Consider the following 22,757-nt stretch of genomic DNA (forward strand, 5'->3'; position numbering starts at 1 on the left):
ATTCTTCATTATCAATTGTTTCCTCCACAGATAGCAGAATTTTTCTCTCATCACACCATGGGATGTACATCTTTTCCATGCCTTCCTTGCTAATCAATATTCTGACATCCAAAAAAGACAACTGCTGGTGATGCATATTTTTTTTGTTCTCCTCTTGACTCCACTTGATCGCTCTAGCAATGTGCTATACTACTGGCATCACCTACACATAAGTGGCTGAGATCAAATTCTTAAGACTTGAGTTTTGTCCTTAGAGTAGTTCTTACACATCCATAAAATTCTTTTCTCCCTCTTTCTCTCAATTTCTGATGTTGCATCGCTGACTGTTCCCTGATTCCAAGATATTTTTAGGGGCAATGCCAAGATTTCATGGACAATTCCTTCACTAAAGGGCATGTCATCAGATTGTACTAGTTTGGCCATCTTTACAGATGTGGATACACAGTTAACCAAGCCAACCCATAGCTTTATATCTTCACCAAACTTTTCCACGCATCATCCATCTCTATAGAGCCTTTTTGTGACTGTTCATGGAATTTCAGATTGCCCATGTCTAACAGTCTTAACTGTCATTGCTCTTTGCTGATCACCACAACTTATCATATCTCAACAAGTATCCATGCCAGTGGCAGCATGGCTACCACAAACAGCACTGGTGCTAAGGAATCCCTTTGCAAATTTTTTTTTAATTTGAACCTCATCAATGAGTCCCTTACCCCTAAGAGTCGAGTGCTCCAGTTCAACATAGTTGCTGCAGAAAAAAAAATGATCTTTGGATGAGCCATGGGGCATTTTCAGTGTCTCAGTGAGCCATGATTGTGGAACCTGTTGTATATATTAGAATAGTCTATCCACACATTGCTAACTTTTCTTTCTTTGATTTTTCTGTTATTCCTTTGTGGTGTAATTTGTAAATTTTTTCTCTCATTTTAGAATCCTGGTTCATTTCTGATTATGTTGCGCAATCTCAGACTAGAGTTCCGTCCGGTAGCACTGAAACTATTCCACATCATTTATTGGCTCTCTATTTTTCCTATTCTGTTTTTAACACACCATAAGATCAAAGAATCTCCTAGGATGTCTGATGAAGAAACTGTTCTCTTGATACTAATAACTGTGTGCTCAATATCATTCACCTCTAACTCTGATGGCTCAGCCTTCATTTACATTGCTCCTTGACAAATCTCTCATTCCAGCTGATATCTCCAAGCCATTTGCTTCTCAAGCAGAACAAGTGAAATCTCTTAGCAGAGTTCAGAATTTGTGTCTAAATTCATTGATTAAAGAGGGCTAACTCTGAATTTATAATAAGATAACTGAGATCAGATTCCATCTTGATTCTTTTGACTTCAGAGAGGAGGCTGTGGATTTACATTGAGGTAACTAAGATTAGAAACCTATACCTAATTCCATTGGCTTCATTGGGATAACTGGTTCAGAAACTGGCCACAAACCCTGATTAGAATGAGTTATACTGAATCCCATGAAAACATGGTAGCTTTGACTTATATAAATAGATAAGGTTACCTATGTATTTTTATATCTCCTCAATAGCCCTATATTTTGGGCGTTTCTACTTGGAGTATATTTAAACGGTTCCCATTCACTCAACCATTTAGAGCAAATGATCATTTTGCTCTAAATGCTACCAAATTCCCCATGAAAATCATCTTTGACTTTTATCCATGAAAGCAGGATCAAAAGACCCTCTTGATGCCATCAACCATTACATTTAGATGGTCAATAGACATCTGCCCCATACAGGCATTACACCGTGTAACATGCAGATTTGGTTCAGGATAGAACCCATGGAGGAACAACGTTTATTCAATGTCCTCTGTGCTGTCCACACGACATGAGAACTCAGAAAGTATTTGAAAAGTACATTAAGATACAGAAGACAAGGGACACTTTAGTACATGGAAAAGAGGAGATCACATGGGAGTTAGTGCAGAGACAGGTAATGTACTGTAAATTACCCTAAGCTTGCTGCCCATTAACTTCTTTTCTGTATATAAGTTCTTATAGTAGGTAGGGAGTTCCACAAAGAACAGCATAACCCTCCTCATCTTTCTAAGGTATATGGCAAGACTTCTGGGAGGCAATAGAGCTGTTCGAACTCTGAATTTCCATTTTGTAGGATCTGTTGACGTTTTGAATTTTTGTTCCTAACTAGAACAGAAAGCAGTATTTTCCAATTGTCATTTGAAGTGGAAATTGTTAAACAAGGGTTATTTCAAAGCTTTGTTTTGGTGGGAAAATCAAAACTCCCCTTCAAACTGAAATTTTTGTTTTGCAATTTACGGCTACTTCCTTATATTAATTTAGCATTATGTCATGACATGTCAGTAAAGCCATGCCTTATTATATTGTCTTCATATTATGACAATAAAAGAGTCAAAATATTCTTTTCTCTTCTCATTTATTTTTTCTCTTCCCTGTGTCCTTTTCATAAACAAGCAAACAATTTTGGAGGGCAGCTGCTACTTAGGACAGATCGGATCAGAAAATACGATAATGTGTGAAAATGACAAAGTGCCTCATGAAAACAGAAGCAAGATCCCTTTTGATCTAGAAAAAAGATATTTCAGTCTCTACTGAGCAGTGGCTGTCATCAGTTTTTTTTAAGTATAATAGAAAAATACAATACAATAATAGTTTCAACTTATGTTGTGAAATATGGTGGAAAATAACAGAAATAATATAAACATAAATTTTGAAACAAAACTATCTATTCTGAAGCTTGGATTTCCAAAGGAGCGCAAGAGATCAGGTAACCAAATCTCATCAGAGGTGCTGACTAACTACCTTGGCATCCTTTGAAAGCCACAGCCTAAATTCTTCCCTCTGACCTATTCCCCAGTACACTGATCATGAGCAACTATGGTTTGGTATCCAGGGCACTGAACTGTGAGCCAGGAGTTTGGGTCACTCCATGACCTCAGTTACACTGACATAATTTCAGAGAAACTTCACTGCAGTTAATAAGATCTGAAGATTTTCAGTCTTTTTGTTCCTGTCAAAACACTGCCAGGTATTTCCTGTGGATTAGGATTCTGTGCCTCACCCTCTCCATCTGGTGATATTGACACTTAACCTATTTGAGAATCCCACTTGAGCAGTTGCTAGGCTTTCTTATTTCAAAAAACTAGAGCTGTCCATGTCTATAGGCCTGATTCCCCCCATTTCGCGCTTTCTCTGATCTACATCAGGAACATGTCCCCTTACCTCAATGGGCCAGATCCCCAGCTGGTGCAAATTGGCATACCTCCCAATGGAGCCAGATCCCCAGCTGGTGTGAATCCACATAGTTCCTGTGCAGACAGTGGGGCCACCTCCACCAAGGTCAAAGGGATAAAATGCCCAGCTGGTGTAAACCAACAGAGCTATGTCAGTCTATAGCAGCTGAATACCTGGCACAATCAGCAGTTCCTGACTAAGAATTATTCAGAGGGCTCACTCTGTCAGCTGTTACTGAGGAAAGTACTTCTTACCCCAGTGATCTCATTGTCACCAATGAAACCACTAGTGTCAGCAGACCTATTCACACGAGTAAGGATTTTCAGGGTTAGGCCCATATGAGGGTGTACATAACTCAGTCCCTAACTAGTGTGGTTACCAGAAGAACAAATGCCTGACGTGATTATCCATTCATTCCAGTTTTTTTGCACTGATCTCCCCTCAATTACTTCAATGCAGCCACCTGTGATTTGCCTCTCTGAAAGTGGTGGGAGAACTTGGCCTGATGTATCTAAGCTGGGGGGAGAGGTAGATATGCTGAAGGGTAGGAATGGAGTCCAGAGTGACCTAGAAAAATTGAAGGATTGTGCCAAAAGAAATCTGGTGAGGTTCAACAAGGACAAGTGCAGAGTCCTGCACTTAAGAAGGAAGAATCCCAGGCACCACTACAAGCTGGGGACCGACTGGCTAAGCAGCAGTTCTACAGAAAGGGACCTGGGGATTACAGTGGACAAGAAGCTGGATATGAGTCAGCACTGTGCCCTTGTTGCCAAGAAGGCCAATGGTATATTGGGCTGTATTAGTAGGAGCATTGCCAGCAGATCGAGGGAAGTGATTATTCCCCTATATTCTGCACTGGTGAGGCCACATCTGGAGTATTGTGTCCAGTTTTACCCCCCCTTCCCCCCCCCCCACACAGAAAGGATGTGGACAAATTGGAGAGAGTGCAGAAGAGGGCAATGAAAATTATTAGGAGGCTGGAGCACATGACTTACAAGGAGATGCTGAGGGAACTGGGGTTATTTAGTCTGCAGAAGAAAAGATTGAGGGGGGATTTGATAGTAGCCTTCAACTACCTCAAGGGGGATTCCAAAGAATCTTAGAATATCATACCTAACTCCCTTAGACCCTGCTGGAAATCATACCCGCTGGTAGCCTGGAAAATTACAACTTGTGTGTTTTGGATGTGCTGGATCAGGCTGGCCAGATAAAACACACATGCTTTGTTTGAACCTTATATTCATCCACGGGACATATATATATATATAATGTGAACAGCATCCTAGATATGTTCTAGGAATTATTCTGGAGAAGTTCTCTGGCCTTTGCAATACAGGGGGTCAGACTAGATTAGCACAATGGTCCTTCCTGGCATCAGAATCTATGAATCTAAGCATTACATTCTTCCCCATCTCTTTATTGTAATCAGTGTCCCCCAGCCCTAATGTAGAGGAACAATCTGCCTTTCTTTAAAGCACCACAAATCACCATGATATAAAGGAACCTCCGTGGTAAGTTGTAACATATACCAGTTCGTGCAAAGTGACATTTACCCATGTGCAGAGTCAACACAGGGCCAATTAAGCCCTTGAAATAGGAATGTGATGACCCCTTTGGGTACATCTACAGAGACAATACACAGATACAGCCTATGAAACAGTTGCACCAAGGCGATAGGTATAGCTCTAGAATCACAGTGGGTGCAAGGGTCCCACAGCTTTGGGATGACATGGTAAGAGGAAGCAGGCTTTACAGGACTTTAGTGGTGTGTGGACCTTGTGTTTTACAGACATTGGTTTTCTGTTTTCAAAAATAAACTTTTCATGGGAAAAAAACATACAATTTAGCTCCTCCTTTGTCTCAATGCTTATTATTTACCATCAACATATACAGTGTATTTATTCATTTTTCCCATTCCTTAACCTGTGTCCATTTTTTAGTTAACTTTAAGGCTGGCTGGCCATGTTGCCTTCTTGTGGTAATTATATATATTTAGCTAAGAGCTCCAAAGCACGGTAGGGGAGATGAAGTGATTTGCTATTTGGGTGTCTAGCTCCTTAGGCTGCTCTGAAGCCTAAATCCACACCTTTTTTATTGACAGTAGCTGAAATTGGATGCCTAAATCCTGTGATAATCCAAGCCCCATTGCTCTCATTCTTATACACTACAGAGCGTTGCTTAAGGACTGACCCAGCCCAGTGTTAGCAGGAGCTCCTTACAGAGAGTGAACTCCAGGGAGCTTGTCCCAGGGGAACAAAACAGCATTAAACAATTCTCAGAAATCAGCTTTTAGTCCATGAACCTCAGATGAGGAAAGACTCTTTGCTCCATTTCCACAGATAACCCTACACAGCTTGAGGAGTTTCACTGCTCCAGGGAAAATGTGCAAGAGTCACATCCATAGACATGTTGGATGTCCTGGGATGCTGCATTCCAGATGCAGATAGACAAACGAGGTAGCCAAATCCATACATTGGTAGATAATCTAGAAAACAGAAAGAGAAAAATCACAGGTCAGAATGTTCTCACCATATGTATGATCCATGTTTAAAAGGCAGGTGAGTTGATTCATATTTTTATTCCTTTTTAATCTTTTTTTTATTCTTTCAATTTCAAAGGACCAGAATCTGCCCCACTTATGTAGCGGTTGATCTCTCTGCAGGATTGCACATTGACTTCTGCCTGGAGGCAACAGTCTGCTCTCACAGAGTGAGTTACAGCACAGAGGCCATGGCTGGTAACCCAGCTACTCTCCCTCTCTCCCAGGACAGCACTGAGACAAATGAGAACATTAGCAGTAATTTATATTTGTGGTATGTGTATGTGTGTGTGTGTGTGTGTGTGTTAGAGGGAGCAAGGTTAGGGGCAGGGCAGTTTCTGCAGAAAGCACTTAGCTTTGGAATTCACTTTGCATAGAAACTGCCTTCATTGACATTCATGTTCTAGTGCAAGATCTCATTGCTTGGGCCTTTGTCTGATGAGCTGATAATGGGGAAAAGATTTAGTTTATCTGTGGGGGACATTCAAGATTAAGCATAGATTTGACATTGGACAGAACATTGGCTTCATTCCCATGTCCATTTAAAATCAATATCAAAATAGCCAGTCACTTCCAAGAGGGCAGGAAAGAGACTCTTATGTATGAGCAGCCTGATATTCAAACTTGCAGGTCCCATTGCATCAAATTTTAAAAGGAATTAAATGTACGTGATTTACACATAAGACTCCCATCAACTCCCATCAGCGTGCCTAGATTGTGTTTTCTGGGCACATTCCTTTATTATGATCATTATTAATGTCCTTCAGTATTATATAAGGTGTATTTTTTAAAAAAAATAGCTTTCACAACATACAAAATCTTTAAGCTTATGTAACCCTTCTGCCCCTCTGAGTTGGCAGCAACAAGGGCCGGGTTCAGTATCCAGGGGTTCCATTTCAATAACACAATGCCAAACCAGCTCGAGCCCCCACCCAGAGACCTGGGAAAACCTTACACACATCCCTAGGTGCGTCGAAGAGTCAATACTTCCCCTATCGCAAGCACAAAGTCTCAGTGTAGCAGAAAAGGTTTAATTATATGAGATAAACAACAAGAATTAAATTGGGAAAACACCTCAACTAGAGTTCCTAGACCAAACCATGAGCAAAGACCCACCCCAGGAATTGGGCTGTGTCCTCTTCCCTGGGCTCTTGAGTCCAACAACCCCCAAATCACCCACAGTCCCAAAAGTCCCACAATCCAAAAGTCTCTGTCCTGGGTCAGTGCAGCCCCAAAGTTTGAGAGTCTATCTGCAGAGGTCCCTCCCCGCAGCCTGGGTAGAAAGGGACACCTTACATGGTCCAGGGCCAACTGCCCAGCCTCTCCGTGGGGTTCTGCTCCAGCCATCCCCACAAACTGCTCCATTCCACTCTGCCAGCTGCTCTGTTCTGCTGTATAGCTTCAGGCTCCCCCACTAGTTAGCACAGTACTCAGTGCTCTCAGCAAAGTCATTCCAGCTCTTTAGTGATTCCAACTCTTAACAATTGCCACTCGTAGTAGGGGAGCCCCAGTGCACCATTAGCCCAAAGTGAGTTCAGCTCAGTAACCTGTATCTAGCTTCTTAAGGGAATAAAAAATCAACTCTGACACTCCACAGTGGACAGAGAAGTGGATGGAACTGGTGCTTCTGGCTCTACAAGGCACCTACACCAGACACAAATACTTATCCCCAGCCTCTCTCAATTCACTCAGTTTTGGAACCCATGTCCCTTGTCTAGCAAGTACCACCCAACTGAGGTTGAGTCAATTCTGTCACAAAGCAGTCCCACAGCTCCCCATTCACACAATCAGGGTGACAAACTCCACTCCTCCCACCCCAACAGCAAAGAAACTGGGGATCCCAGAATTGTCAAAACAACCATCCCAGGCTGCCGTTGGGGTAGGTGTGCCTATACAAATACACTCTCTGAAATTCTTTCCACCAGATGTCAGGGTAGAGCTCATCCTGACTCTGCTTACATTTAAAAAGGAGAAAGCTGCTGACTAAAATGTATCCCTGTGAATCATCATTAAATTCTGGCTGAATGGACTCTGGAGGTTTGTGGAGTCAGGAGGTTTGTTAAACCCTTTGTAGAATTTCTGCCTTTTAGGTGCCCAAATTCACGCACTCGCCTTTGACTTTCCTTCAGATTCTCACAGTGCCTAAGAACGCTGTCTGCTGGAAGCCACTGACCATGATGTCTTGCAGTCCAAACATGTCCGTACTCCTGCTTGTCCATAACCTTAGGAATCCCTCCAAGGGTGCCAATAACTGCTGGGGTCGTCTTTGTTCCAGTTTTCCATAACTGGTCCCCTTTCAGTCAGAGTTCTTCAGACTTCTGCATTTTCTATCTGTGTTTCTTTTTTATGTTTTTGGCTGCTGGCATGGCAACAGCAGTTAACACAGACTTGTTTTCTACTTTGTCTGGCCTGTTTGACTACACCTTTCGGTCTGTGACTATTGTACTGTTCTACTGGCATCATGGACATATTAATGGTTGAGATCAAATTCTTAGACTTGAGTTTTGTTCTTAAAGTAATTTGTATACATCTGTAATATGCTATCCTCAATTTTTCTTTCAATTTCTTATGCTGGAGCTGTGACAGTTCCCTGATTCAAAGATATCTGTAGAAGTCATGCTGAGATATCATGGAAAGTTCCTTCATTAACTTGTATGCCATCAGATTGTACCAGTCCGGACATCTTTACAGATGCTGATGCACAGTTAGCCAAGACAACCAGTAGCTTTATATCTTCACCAAACTGTTCCACACATTTCTGTAGCTCTTTTTTGTGACTATTTATGGATTTTCAGATTGCCCATGTCTAACAAATTGTTAATTAATTATTTCTCTTTGCTGATGTGATAACCACAATTTATCTCAACAAGCATCCATGTCAGCAGCAGCATGGCTACCCCAAACAGCACTCTATACTTTAGTTGGGTTGTCTGTCTATGCCATGCTGGGTCACAAACCAGTAATTCTAGGCTGGGATATTCTTGTTGGTATTAATGATTAATGATTAATGATTTATTATTATTATTATTATTATTATTATTATTATTATTATTATTATTATTATTGAAATCCCAGGTATTTTGATATGGATGAATCCAGTAAAATACTATAAATACTAAATACTCTTCACAAATTATCACATGTGACACAGAAAGATGTACTTCTTATAGAATTGGCCACACCAGTGGGTGTGACTCAGCTATAGTTCCATTAGAGTAAAGAGGCCAGATCCCCAGCTGGAGGGAAAACAACTGTATCTCTATATATGTTAGGGGGACAGATTAAAACATTATTAGACCAGAAAGAAACAGCAAGAGAGTGGATGACGTTATAGCCTGGTGGTTGGGGACCTCACCCCAGATGCAGTGTCCAGTCCCCTTTCTCCAATGCCTCTTTAATTTTTGCACCACAGTGGAACAGAGTCAACAGGAGAGACTAAGCAAGACTAGCATCAAACTGTCCCATAATCCCATCTGGGTGGGGATTGTGTGAATAATTGTGGGGCCAGATTCTGGGATTTAGGTACTTAAAGTGGTAGTTAGTGGTCTAAATCATTGTCTGTATCTGGCCCATTTTGTCACCATAAAACATACAAAATTCAAACATCTCATTGCTATCTCTTTCTATAAATTTTGTCTATTAAAAAAAATTACAGGCTAGAATACCGTTCTCTTTTAATTCATACCTCTGAACACATGGTCTCCACAATCAATTTCATTCACTTTAAAATATCAGTTAATTTCATTTTCTTGTCTTACAGGTCACAGTTTTCCTGAATTAATATCAATGGAAAATCAAACCACAGTGACCGAATTTATTCTCCTCGGACTTTCCAGTGAACCACAGATACAGATTTTCCTCTTCCTGGTGTTTTTAGTTATTTACCTAATCACCCTGGTTGGGAATGTAGTGATCATGGTGCTGATAAGAGCTGATTTTCACCTTCACACCCCCATGTATTTCTTCCTCTTCCATTTATCCTTTGTTGATACCTGCTATTCCTCAGTCACGGTGCCTAAAATGCTGATGAACTTCCTAGCAGAGCACAAAACTATTTCGGTCAGTGGCTGCATTGCCCAAATGTTCTTCATCCTCTTCACAGCCTGTGCTGAAGTTTTCGTTCTCTCAGCCATGGCATATGACCGCTACACTGCCATCTGTGACCCATTGCATTATGTGAAGAAAATGAACAAAAGGATTTGTTTTCAGCTGGTGAGTGGTGCATGGGCAATAGGCTTCTCTCATGCCCTTCTTAACACAGTCTTCTCATCAATTTGTATTTTTTGTGGACCCCAATCAAATCAGCCACTTCAGCTGCGAGCTCCCTCATTATTAAATTGTGTCCTGTGCTGAAACCTTCACAATCAAGTGGTGCTTCTCCTTCTATTGTGATATTTGGATCAAGCTCCTTCCTCCTCACCCTGGTCTCCTACATTCACATCATCTCCACAATCATGAGGATACACTCTGCAGAGGGCAGGCATAAAGTCTTCTCACTGTAGCTCTCACCTTATTGTGGTTGTTATGGTATCTGAAGGTTTTTTCCAGTCACACAAACCCAGCTCAGTTCTTCTGGGGCCCTGGATGAAATGTTCTCTGTCCAGTACACCATCTTGACCCCCCTGTTAAACCCCATCTCTACAGCCTGAAAAAAGGATGTGAAAAGGGCACTGGGGAGAATGTTGGGGACATTGACTTTCTCAGGTAGTGTTGATGATCTTATTTTATTTATTTATTTTTAAATCAGAGAGCACAGAATTAAGGATGAGTTGTGTTTGAAACATTCTCAGCTCAGGTAACTGAGCGACATGATGGGACAAAACCTCAGCTGGGCTAAATTGGTGTGGCTCCTTGGAAGCCAGCAGGCCAGGGCCCTAATTATACAACAGTCACTAGAAACTGGGGGACTGGAGCCTGGGTCACTTGCACTTGGATTGAGTGCTCAGACCACCAAGATGTGGAGTCATTTGCACATGTTACTCTTTCATCTCTCTGTATCTTTCTTTAACATGGCTCACTGTCTTCAGGGGAGCTATGGACAATTTATACCTGCCAGGCATCTAGCCAATTCTATAAAAAGAATCTCTTCAACTATTAATTTCTGTTCTCTTTGTTTTGGGCCTAATTTGTAGAAAACTTATTTAATATCTGTAGTATCTTATTGGATTCTACCCTATTAAAATCTATGGGGGGATTCAATAATAATCTGTGAAGTCAAAGGGTTTACTCCCCACATAGTGCTATATACTCAATGGGACTGAGCCTTGAACAGGAGAATATGAGCGAGACCCGGATTAGGATATCCCATATGCCAGTTGGTTAGGGCACCCATCTGGGTAGAGAAAGATCCCTGTTTAAATCCTTTCTCCTTGTCAGGCACTTGAAGTGGGTCCTACAAAAGTAGCCAGGCAGGCAGGCAGCAGCATAGACAACAGCAGTGGCACAGAAGCCAGCAAACAGAGCTGTAAACAGGGGAGTTTGAGTGGGAGTTCTGTTGGAGGAGTTTGGGGGAAGACGAAAAGAGGCAGGCAGAGGAATAGACAGGTTAGTGAAGGGAGTGTGAAGTGTTCTAGCAGTGTTTTGGTGCTTGTTGGGGGTTTGTTTTGCGGTGGGTGGTAGTGTTTTGGTTTGGTTTTCCCAGATTTACAGGATTTAAGTGAGACAGCTATGACAGATACAGAGGCAGAAGTGGTAGGGACCCAAGCAGTGGAAGACACAATGAAGATCACTGGATGTGGAAGCTGCTGTATGTACATGATCCTGGAAGGGGTATCTGATAAGAGTTTCATCTGCATGAAGTGCCACCTGATAGAGCTGATGGAAGAAAAGATCCGAGGATTGGAGATGCAAGTGTAAACTCTGATTGAGTTTAGAAGGGGGTTCGAGCGGATGATGGAACAAAGATATGAGGAGTCTGAATGAAAAAAGCTCAGACTTGCAGATGGAAGCAGGACCAAAGAATTCTGAGGAGAGGAACAGGTTTGCTGAGTTGGAAAATGAAGAAGGGGCACAGCAGTTGGTCACGGAAGGTGTGAGGGCAAGGAAGAAGAGAAGAGCAGCTAGTCCTATAAGAAGAGGGGAAGAGTCAATGGAGATAGCAACACGAAATATGAGCCACCAGGAGGATACGGGATGTGTTGCAGAGGATTGCAAGGGTGAATAGGAATTGAGACAACTTGCAGCCAGAGGGAACAGGGGATAGACTGGAGAATCGCACCATCACCAGAAAAAGGCAGGTCTACGTGATTGGAGACTCCTTACTGAGAAGAATAGACAGGCCTGTAACCAGAGCTGATCCAGAGGACAGATGGGTGTGCTGTCTGCTGGGTGCTAAGATATGGGATGTGGACCTGAGGCTGAAGAGGATCCTAACGGAAGTGGGAAAGAATCCAGTAATTGTCCTTCATGTGGGAACAAATGATACGGCTAGATTCTTGCTGGAACGTATCAAGGGAGACTATGCCAGGCTAGTGAAGACACTTAAGGAAATCAAGGCTCAGATGATCGTCCCAACTTCTCTAACATACAGAGCAACACTCCTTGTTCATGGCTAAAAATATAACTTTCTTTCTCAAATACTTTTACATACCAATAAAGTTTTCCTGTATATCCTTTCACAGTTTGCTAGAGTTAATCTCTTTTGGCTCAGGTCTTGCTACCTTCCTAGGTTGCTCTTCACCTCCCCCCCCCCATCCCGCCCCACCTCTCCTCACTTCCACTCACTCCGTTTTAAAAGTTAAAAGTTATAGTTTTTATAGAAACCTCCAAAAGATATAGCAATTGAAAATAGAACAAAACAACAATCAAACACAGAAAAAACAAGGAAAAAGTTTACTTTAAATAAATCCAGTAAATTAATAATTTTAACCCTTCAGGAATGCAGCAGCTGAAATTACTCCTAACTTTCTTAAAGATATCGTTGCTGAGTAACAGAAATGCAGACTCTGCTTCTAATCCTAACCACTGACTAATATTTGAAACATGGCCTTCCTTATTACCACATAGAGTTTTAAAATATAGTTAATTAAAGTAATGGAAAATGCCTTAAGTTACTGCATTAATACAACAATTTTGGGAAATAATAATATAAATGTTATCCATTTTTATTAAAAGTTTTAAATAACAAGGTAATAACTTGCTTATTTAAATGCTTAACCCTTTTTTAATTATTATTTTTGTTTTCCTTATTTTGTATAGGTTTCAGAGTAGCAGCCGTGTTAGTCTGTATACGCAAAAAGAACAGGAGTACTTGTGGCACCTTAGAGACTAACAAATTTATTTCAGCATGAGCTTTCGTGAGCTACAGCTCACTTCTTCGGATGCATAGAATGGAACACACAGACAGGAGATATTTATACATACAGAGAACATGAAAAGGTGGAAGTATGCATACCAACAGGAAGAGTCTAATCAATGATTGGGTCATTACATTAGTCTAATGGTTGGGTAATTACACTAATTGAATCTATTTCCCTATGTTAAGTTCTCCTCACACCTTCGATGGGTCATCTTAATTATCACTTCAAAAGTTTTTTTTCTCCTGCTGATGATAGCTCATCTCAATTGATTAGACTCTTCCTGTTGGTATGCATACTTCCACCTTTCCATGTTCTCTGTATGTATAAATATCTCCTGTCTGTGTGCTCCATTCTATGCATCCGAAGAAGTGAGCTGTAGCTCACGAAAGCTCATGCTGAAATAAATTTGTTGCCTCTAAGATGCCACAAGTACTCCTGGTTCTTTTTATTTTGTATAGTTATAAATTGAATTCTGGAGCCATTTGTTTTTAATTATAAGTTTGTCCTGTATGTCATGTGTGACACTATACTCCATATTCTTTATAAAAATATGCTCGTGTTAGGAATATGACATAACTAAGATGTGCTTTATGCAATATAACGCTTGTGAGGTATCATTGGAAAAGTTATGATTTACTGAATGTGATTATCCTATTTGTATGCATGTATCATTTCTATAGCTGAAATTAGGAATATTGACTATGTATCTATATTTCAACTATGTTACTTTGGGTGATGCCCCTGCTAACGCTTCAGGTACAACAATGGAAAAGCAGGACAGTGCTGATGGACCATCAGCACTGACAGTGAATTCTAAAAGAGCTTAGTCTTCCTGTGGATGTGTAAGTCAACCTGTGAAGAATGGCAAAAGGGGCCTTGCAGAGGCATGTGACTATGTCACCTTATACTGGAATCCATCTTGAATTCTGTACTTTTCCAGGAGAAGCTAGAGTGGGAGGGTCAACTAGGAAACAAAGGACTTCTGCCTTACGCAAATCCTAGTAAAGGGTGGGGAGTGACGTAATCCAGGCCCTCAGTTCTTCCCTGCTACCCCATCAAAGATGACTGCTAGAAACAACTGAGACTGAACTGGGGGAAAGAACTTGGCCCAGGCTGGAAAGGTGTCTGGCCTATGAAGAAGATTATTAGAATCACATTTAGGGTGAGAACTCACATGTAACCAGTTTCTTTAGTGTATGAAGCTTAGTTTGCGTGTTCTGTTTTATTTTCTTAGTCATCTGCCTTGTTATGTCTGCTACCTCTTTAACTACTTAAAATATACCTGTTATAATTAATAAATTTATGGTTTATAATATAACCCAGTTTATGTGATTTCTAACTGGGGGGGGACAAAAAACTGCATACTCTCTTCTGCATTGAGGGAAGAGGCAAATGTCATATAAGTTGGGGTTTGTACTCCAAGGAGGGGTAAACATCTGGGTGCTGTGGCAAGCCCCTTAAGATGAGCATTCCCAGAGTGGATCTCAGTCTCTTTGTGCAGCTGGGCATGGCCCTGCCCATGTGCTTGGCTGGAAAAGGCTGGAGAGCCTAGACCAACCAGCAAGTCCAGGAAAAAGGGGGCCCAGGCTGGCAGAAGAGTCTGGCTCAGTGGTGTCGCAGCACCGCAAGTGACATCCCATGGGGCCCAACCCGTGACATCATGTAAGTCCTGTGTTCAGGGGCGGCGGCAGCCTTTTTGATGCCCTAGGCGGCGGAAGGTCCTGCCCCCAAAAAGGCGCCCCCAAAAGAGGCAGCAGAAGGTCCCGCCCCCAAAATACTGTCGATGACCGCGGTGGCTGGATGTTCGGTCACCGTCCCCCAAAATGTCAGCACCCTAGACGACTTCTTAGGTCGCCTAATGTGTTGTGCCAGCCCTGCCTGTCTTGCTGTACAACATTTACAATGTGCATGAACTTGCTCAACTTTTTAACCAACACTCAGGTAAAAATCAACAAATTAATGACAGCAAACAAAATGCAGGCAAGGAAAAAACAAATTGGTAAAGAAATCATTAAGTTATACAGTAACTACAAAAGAGGTAACAAATTCCTTGTTAGTACCGGTCACAGTTTGGATCGTTTGACATTGCATCCTAACTGAGGCACATGTTATTCAAAATAATCTTCAGGCTCTGGGGACCTATACTAAATCCTGACACAGCAATATTTCAGAAATCGTTTACTGTTCATTCAGTAGGTTATCTGGAAGACAGCACCTGAAAGAAACAACTGGAGCTACATCAGCTACTGGTGTATTACCCATCACCCCAACTCCATAGTCAGACATGACTCTCAGCCAGCCAGTAAAACAGGAGACTTATTAGTCGAAAGAAACACAGCGCAGAACACAACTTGTTAGGACAGAAATCAGTGACTTTAAGCCAAGTCCATCTTGGGGGAAAGAGAGCCCAGAGCCAGGGCTCTGGTCCTCCCCTGAGCCCCAAGCCAGCTGAGACTGACTCGCTTCCAGATGCCTGGCCCCTGCCTGCCCATTGCTTCTCCTCCAGCCTTTGTCTCACTTCCCAGGCCAAGAGTCACCTGGTTGCATCCTCCTCCTGGGTTTCAGGTTACAAAGGGTCATAGCATCCATGCAGGCAGCTGGAGCAGCCTCCACAAAAGCCACACCCCCTTATTCCCACCACCTAGACATTGGTGCAATACACAGGGAAGCTGAGGCACACACAGCATTCATGCAAAACAGAGAGACTCGCATAGGCTTACATACAACATAACAAGGTAAAATCCCTACTTTGTCATATCTCTCCCCTCTTTGAGACCGAACTGAGTGGGGTCATTTTAGCCAGTGACCTGGGCAAGTTCAAGCCCCCCTCTCCAGGACAAAGTATCAGCTATAACATTTGCACTTCACTTAACGTGGACCACTTCCATCTCATAATCCTAGAAGGACAGACTCCACCTCAGGAGCTCAGCATTAGCCCCTCTCATCTGGTGCAGCAAGAGTAGGGCGAGTGGTCCAGATACACAGTGAAGCGCCGCCCAAATAGATCTGGCCACAGCTTTTTAAGAGCCGACTCCATGGCCAGACGTTCCTTCTCTATGGCTGCATAGCCCTGCTCCCAGGGCAGCAGCTTCCTGCTTAGATACATGATGTGGTGTTTCTCCCCCTTTGCATTGGCCTACCTCGGCACCGTGCCAAGCCCTGTGTGTGGGGCATCAGTGAACACCACAAAGGTCTTGTCAAAGTCTGGGTTTCCCTGCATCAAGCCCTTGACCAGATCCTCCTTCAGCGTGCAGAGAGCCCTCTGGCACTGCCCAGTCCACACGAGCTTGTCTGGCTTCCCCTTCCTGCATAGCTCAGCGATGGGAGCTGACACAGAGCTAAAGTGGGGCACAAACCTCCAGTAGTGCCCCGCCATCCCAATAAAGGCCTGGGCCTGTTTCTTAGTCTGAGGGCAGGCCGGTCTCTCATCGCCCCCACCTTGGCTGGCTCTGGCTTTAGGCAGCTGCTTCCCACCTTGTGGCCCAGGTACAACCTCTGCCATCCCCACCTGGCACCTCCCAGCTTTTACAGTCAGCCCTGCATCTTGAAGGTGACTCAGCCCCTCTTCACCTGGGACACACGGTCCTCCCAGGTCTAGCTAATGACACAAATATCATCAATGTATGTTAGGGTAAATTCTCCTTCCCCCTCAGTAACTGATCCCCCTGGCGCTGGCAGGTGACCAGCGTCTCCTTGAGGCTGAAAGGTAGGACTAGGAATGTGTACAGCCCCACAGAGGTGACAAAAGCAGGTTTCAACCTGGCATCTGGATGCAAAGGCACCTGCCAGTGGCCTTTGGTGAAATCCCAGGATCTCATCGGTCCTTGGTATGGGCAGGCACCAAACATGGTGCTGGCATTGAGCTTCTGATACAGCACACAGAACTGGATCGACGCATCTTTCCTGGGAACCAGCACCATGGGAGAGGACCCCGGGGCTGGTGGATGGCTGGATCACCCCTAAAGCAAGTATGTCTCTGACCTCTCCCTCCAGGGCCTGTGCTGTGTTCCCTGTTACTCTGAATGGGGAACACTTGATGGGAGGGCCGGTTCCTGTCTCCACCCAATGGACAGCTCAGTTAGTGAGCCCAGGCTGGTTGGAAAACATCTGTTGGTATGAATGCAGCATCTCTCTGATCTCTGCCTGCTGGGAAGGGGTTAACTGGTCAGAGAGGGGAGCTGATTCCAGCGAGGGGCTGGCTCTGGTCTCAGGGTAGAGACCCACCAGGAGATCTTCCCCCTTATCCCACTGGCCACACACAGCCAGTACCAGTCTCTCCCTGTCACAGTATGGCTTCATCATGTTGACCTGGTCCCCTCGGAGGCTGTGAGCCTGGTTGAACTGTTCCATCACATCATTCTCCTCATTCAGCTGTTTGATGACCTTGAAGGGCCCGTCCCAGGCAGCTTGTAGATTATGCTTCCTCACCAGGATGAGACCTCTCACCTGGTCCCCGGTGTCATAGGCTGAGCGGTCGTACCAGATCTTCTGTCTCCCTTGGGCCCTGGCTAGGTTCTCTCTGACCAGACCCATGAGCTCAGCGAGCTTTCCTGGAAAGTCAGTACATACTCCACCACTGATTCTCCACCAGGAGAGGACTTCCCCTTACATCTGTCCCTCACCCCGTCCAGGGCCACCTTCTGAAAAGGCTCATCTAGGACAGGCAGGTGTCAAGGCTGCTTTACCCTTGTCCTGGGCCATTTGCACCTCTGGACAAAGCAGCCCTGGTTGGCAGTTGTCCCACCCTGGCTGTGCTTCCCCACACTCAGCTGGGGTCTCCAATCCTCCTGGGCTCAGCTTTGCCCCTGCTGTCCCAGTGAAGGCAGGCAAAGAGCCCTTTGCTTGGTTCACAGCATCAGAGCCAGCGTGAGCCACCTCCCCCATTTTCAGGAAGACGGGGAGCATCTATCTGTCCCACTCAGCTCCAGGGCTCTGGTTACAGAGATGCAGGTATCCTGAGCTTAGCATTTCACTGACCACTTCAGTCTCAGCCAGTTGATTCCCTGGATTCAAATTCACAATCCTGGCTGGTACTGGAGCAGGGCCTGGATCCTGTCCCAAAAGGACCTCACAGTCGATATCTTGGAGAACCCCAACTACCAGCCAGCCTGACCCCTCCTGTGTCTGCACAGGGATCCGGGCCATAGGCAGGGCGAGGGGCTTCATCCCTGGCACCGATACCAAGGTCACATAGCCCCTCATCATCTGGTGAGGCTGCACCACTCGGGGTCTGACAACAGTTCTCTCTGTCCCAGGATCTTGCCATCCCAAGAATGTCTCCCCATTGACCACCACTTTCATTATAGTGATATGTCTCTCCTGCTGCTGATGTGCTGCTGATTTATACGATATCAACATCTTCAACAGGAAAGCCTTAGAAAGTGATGCCCTAAATTACCTTATAGCCCAAAGATTAAAGCAATTTCCTGAGAGATGGGAGACCTATCTACATATCTCTGCTCCACAGAAAGCAGAGGTGGGAAGTTAATGAGTTTCTCCAACATCCAAGTAGCCCAGCCGATAGGTTAAATGTATTGGGTGTGGGTGCTAGGGTTGTCAATTTAGACTCCCTCCCACCCCCTGCTTGCAGATATTTGGTGAATGGGCATCAAATTTGCAAATAATATGGGATCAACCAAAACTGCTTTTTTTTTTCAAAAAAAGTATTTATCTGAAAAGTTTTGCCAAGTTCTGCACAATATAACTCCACCTTTGTCTCACCACCTACTTTTTTCCTGCCACCTCCTGCAGTCTAGTTGTTCCCTTCACATTATGGTTAGCATCTTTAAAGAAGTATTTGGGAGATGAAATGATTTTCTGGTGGGTGCCTAGCTACTAGGATGCTTTAAAAATTCAAGTCTAAATATGTGTCTTTTTTATTGACTGTCACTGAGATTGGATACCTAAATCCATTAGGCTCCTTTGGCAATCCAAGCTTCTGTCCTCTCATTCTTACACATGGTAAACTGCTGCTAAAGGACTGACCCAGCACCGTGTTACTTGTAGCTTGTTACAGAGAGTGAACTTCAGTGATCTTGTCCTGAGGGAATTGGACAGCATTTAAACAGCTCTCAAGAATCAGCTCTTAGTCTAGGAGTTAGATGAGGAAAAGCTCTTTACTTCACTCACAGGGATAACCCTACCTCCCTTGTCAGATTTAAGTGTTTGGAATAAAGAAAAGTTGATATCCTAAGATGCTGTCTTGCAGAGGCAGACAGACACATCAGGAAGTAGAGAGATAAATAGACTAAGACAACAGAAAGATGAAAGCACAGGTCAGAGTGATCTCATCATTTTTATGATCCACATTTAAAAAACAGGTGAGTTGATTCATATTTTTATTCCTTTTTATCCTTTTTTATCCTTTCCATGCCAAAGGACCAGATTCTGTTCCCCCGTATCCAGGGGTGGGTCTCTCTACTGAGTCCCATTAAGTTCTGCCCACATGTAGCAGTCTGCTCACACAGAGACAAGCTGGGTGAGGTAATATTCTTTATTGGACCAGCTTCCGTTGATGAGAGAATAAGTTTTTGAGCCACACAGAGTTATTACCTCTCACCCAGAAAAGTTGGTCTCACTCATTTGGAGTATTGAATCTCCTAGGGCCGAGACAGCTACAACAACACTGCATGTTCACACAGAGTAAGTTGCCACCCAGGGCTGTGGTTGAGAACTCGGCTATTACTTCAATCACGCATCACTCTCACTCTGTCTCTCTCTCTTTCCGAGATACCACTGAGACAGTTCTGGTCTCTCATGTTTAAGAAGGATGAATTCAAACTGGAACAGGTACAGAGAAGGGCTACTAGGATGATCTGAAAAATGGAAAACCAGTCTTATGAAAGGAGACTCCAAGAGCTTGGCTTATTTAGCTCTCTATAAATATATCAGAGGGATAAATACCAGGAAGGGAGAGGAATTATTTAAGCTCGGTACTAATATGGACACAAGAACTAATAGATATAAACTGGTCATCAGGAAGTTTAGACTTGAAATTAGACAAAGGTTTCTAACCATCAGAGAAGTGAAGTTCTGGAACAGCCTTCCAAGGGGAGTAGTGGGGACAAAAGACATATCTGGCTTCAAGACTAAGCTTGATAAGCTTATGGAGGGGATGGTATAATGGGAGAGCCTAATTTTGGCAATTAATTGATCTTTGACAATTAGCGGTAAATATGCCCAATAGCATGTTAGATGGGGTGGGATCTGAGTTACTACAGAGAATTCTTTCCTAGATGTCTGGCTGGTGAGTCTTGCCCACATGCTCAGGGTTTAACTGATCGCCATATTTGGGGTTGGGAAGGAATTTTCCTCCAGGGCAGATTGGCAGAGGCCCTAGGGGGTTTTCGCCTTCCTCTGCAGCGTGGGGCATGGGTCACTTGCTGGAGGATTATCTGCACCTTGAAGTCTTCAAATTATGATTTGAGGACTTAAATAGCTCAGACATAGGTTAGGGGTTTATTACAGGAGTGGGTGGGTGAGATTCTGTGGCATGCGTTGTGCAGGAGGTCAGACTAGATTATCATAATTGTCCCTTCTAACCTTAAAGTCTAAAGTCTATGACAAATTGATATAATTTGGTTAGTGTTACCTAGTGTTTCTTTTTTCTGTGAGTGTGTGTTTTATGGGCATGCAGAGATTAGGGGTATGGCATTCTCTGGAGAAGCCTCTTAACTATATTAAGAATGGTCATACCAGGTCCAATAAATGGTCCATCTAACCCACTATCCTGCCTTCCAATGTTGGCCAGTGTCAAATGTTTCAGAAGGAGTGAACAGAACAGAGCAATTTATCAAGTGATCCATCCCCTGCTGTCCAGTTCCAGCGTCCAGTAGTCATTGATAGATTTATCCTCTATGAACTCAATTCTGTTCTGAATCTGGTTATAATTTTGGCCTTTACAATATCCTCTGGCAATGAGTTCCACAGCTTGACTGTGTGTTGTGTGTGAAGTACTTCCTTATATTTCTTCAACATCTTTCTCAATGATCTGGATGATGGATTTAATTGCATCCTCAGCAAGTTTGCAGATAACACTAAGCTTGGTGGAGAGGTAGATACGCTGGAGGGTAGAGATAGGGTCCAGAGTGACCTTGAAAAATTGGAGGATTGGGCCAAAAGAAATCTGATGAGGTTCAACAAGGACAAGTGCAGAGTTCTGCACTTAGGATGGAAGAATCCCATGAACAAGCTGGGGACCGACTGGCTAAGCAGCAATTCTGCAGAAAAGGACCTGGGGGTTACAGTGGACAAGAAGCTGGATATGAGTCAGCAGTGTGCCTTTGTTGCCAAGAAGGCTAATGGCATATTGGGCTGCATTAGTAGGAACATTGCCAGCTGATCGAGGGAAGTGATTATTCCCCTATATTCGGCATCGGTGAGGGCACACCTGGAGTATTGCTTCCAGTTTTGGTCCCCCCACTTCAGAAGAGATGTGAACAAATTGGAGAGAGTCCAGCAGAGGGCAATGAAAATATTAGGTGTCTGGGGCACATGACTTATGAAGAGTGGCTGAGGGAACTGGGATTATTTAGTCTGCAGAAGAGAAGAATGAGGAGGGATTTGATAGCAGCCTTACCTGAAGAGGGCTTCCAAAGAGGATGGAACTTGGATGTTCTCAGTGATGGCTGATGACAGAACAAAGAGAAATGGTCTCAAGTTGCAGTGGGGGGGGTCTAGGTTGGATATTAGTAAACACTATTTCAGTGGGAGGGTGGTGAAGCACTGGAATGGTGGTGGAATCTCCATCCTTAGAGGTTTTTAAGGTCCAGCTTGACAAAGTCTTGGCTGGAATGATTTAGTGGGTATTGGTCCTGCTTTGAGCAGGGGATTGGACTCGATGACCTCCTGAGGTCTCTTCCAACCCTAATGTTCTATGATTCTATGAAAAGTTGATGCCTATTAATTTCAACAGGTGACCCGTTGTTTGTATGTTATGTGAAGGGATAGATAACACTTCCTTATTCACTTTCTCCACACATTTCATGATTGTATAGGCCTCTATCACATTCCTATTCATCATCTCTTTTCATGAGAACATAGGACTGGCTCTACTGGTCAGCCCCAAGGGTCCATCTAACCTAGTATCCTGTCTTCTGACACTGGCCAGTGCCAGGTGTCCCAGAGGGAATGAACAGAACAAGTAATCATCAAGTGATCCATCCCCTGTTGATCCTCCCTAGTTTCTGGGAAACAGAGGCCACACAGTCTCAATCTTTTAATTCTCTCCTCATACAGCAGCTGTTCCATATCGTTAATCATTGTTGTTGCCCTTCTCTGTACTTTTTCCAATTCTAACATAATTTTTTGAGATGGGCCAACCAGAACTGCATGTAATATTCATGATGTAGACATACCATGGATTCATTTAATGGCATTATGATATTTTCTGTCTTATTCTCTCTTCCTTTCTTAATGGTTCCTAATATTCTATTAGCTTTTTTGACTGCTGTTGTATATTGAGCAGATGTGTTTTAAGAACTATCCACAATGACTCCAAGATCTCTTTCCTGTAACAGCTAATTAAAACATCATTGTTATGCATGTATAATTGGGATTATGTTTTCCAATGTGATTTATTTTCACTTTATGAACATTTAATTTCATCTGCCTTTTTCTTGCCCAGTCATTCAGTTTCTTTAGATTTCTTGGTAATTCTTTGTAGTCTCCTTTGTATTTAA

The sequence above is a fragment of the Gopherus evgoodei genome, chromosome 21 (assembly GCF_007399415.2).
Source record: "Gopherus evgoodei ecotype Sinaloan lineage chromosome 21, rGopEvg1_v1.p, whole genome shotgun sequence".
Classification (NCBI taxonomy): Eukaryota; Metazoa; Chordata; order Testudines; family Testudinidae; genus Gopherus; species Gopherus evgoodei.